Raw genomic sequence first — 1,300 nt, forward strand, 5'->3', positions numbered from 1 at the left:
GGTAAACCTTGGAAGGTTTCAGGTGCCCCCTTTCTAGTGCTAGCTAGGGGTTTTCCAGGACTAGGCTCGAGCCAAATCCCAGCCAGCATAGGATGGGGAGGGGTGCTAGATGAACTCTGGGGTCCACGTGAGAGAGAATGATCACATGGCTGAGCCCCTAGCACCCTTGTACGTGAGGTGCTAGGAGCAGAAGAGGGTGGGTTTGATCAGCTCCAGGGAAGCAGTCCTTAGCTAGGGGGAGGTTTGGACATGGCAGAGGAAAGGTATGCAAGTGTACATCTTTAAAAAATTGTAGTGGGTAAATACTAACATAAACCCGCCCAGAAAAACAGAGCAGGGCTTAAAGTTTAAAAACCCATAACAAAATAGAGCTCTAACTGTAAAACTACAGAAATGGCCCAAGGAACAGCGGGGCAAGGGCCTCTTGAAATGCCTGCTCTGCTGCTTCCATGGGCCAGGGCGTGGACACTGGGGTTTTCTGGTCAGGCTGCCACAGGGTCCTGGTCCAGGCAACTTTGTCCTTGCTTTGGCCTCTTCCCCCCATCCCCACCCAGAGGCTTCCAGCCAGTGTTCCCTGATGAGTTCCCAGCGGAAGCCTGCCTCAGGCCGCTGACTCCTGGAATCAGCCTGTGCCTTGGACAGAGCTCATCTATGTTGATCTTCCCAGCAGCCTCATCCTCCGGAGTCCTCAGCCATCCTAGAGACCAGGCTGTGACTGCTCAGCACCTCTCTCCCCTCCACAGAGCCTCCCACAGGTGGGGAGGAGACTCTGGTGCTTGACCAAGCCTTGTCACTTACAGACCATGTGACCCTAAGAAGTCCCTAACCCTTTCTGGACCTCCATTTTCTCATCTGTTAAGTGCAGGGTATGGATAAGTCAAGCTATAAGGCTTCTTCAGCTCTGGTAGTCTGGTCTGTCACTGGTAACACACTCAAAACTCAAGGCAGGCTACTCCCCACCACCACCACCACCACCACCTTATTAACCCTTTTTTCTTCTGGGGACTCAAGAGAGTAGTCCAGGCAGTTTGGGGAGAAGGTGTGGCCAGGTGATGGAGGGTATTCCTGGAAGCAGACAGGGCCACATTGGTGCTGGCCCTTCTCAGATGCCTCTCCATCCCAGGACAAAGAATGGATGCTGTGTTGAGAGCTGGTTTTCAGGGCCTGCAGTTATGGGAGGTGGAGGCAGGCACAAGTCTGCAGCAGAGCTGAAGGGAAGAGAGTGGCATTCAGATGGACATCTTTTGCCCATACCCTGGAGGGTCCATGAAGGAAGCATCTTGACGAGGCAAGGCAACTC

Source organism: Arvicanthis niloticus, chromosome 10 (assembly GCF_011762505.2).
Source record: "Arvicanthis niloticus isolate mArvNil1 chromosome 10, mArvNil1.pat.X, whole genome shotgun sequence".
Classification (NCBI taxonomy): Eukaryota; Metazoa; Chordata; class Mammalia; order Rodentia; family Muridae; genus Arvicanthis; species Arvicanthis niloticus.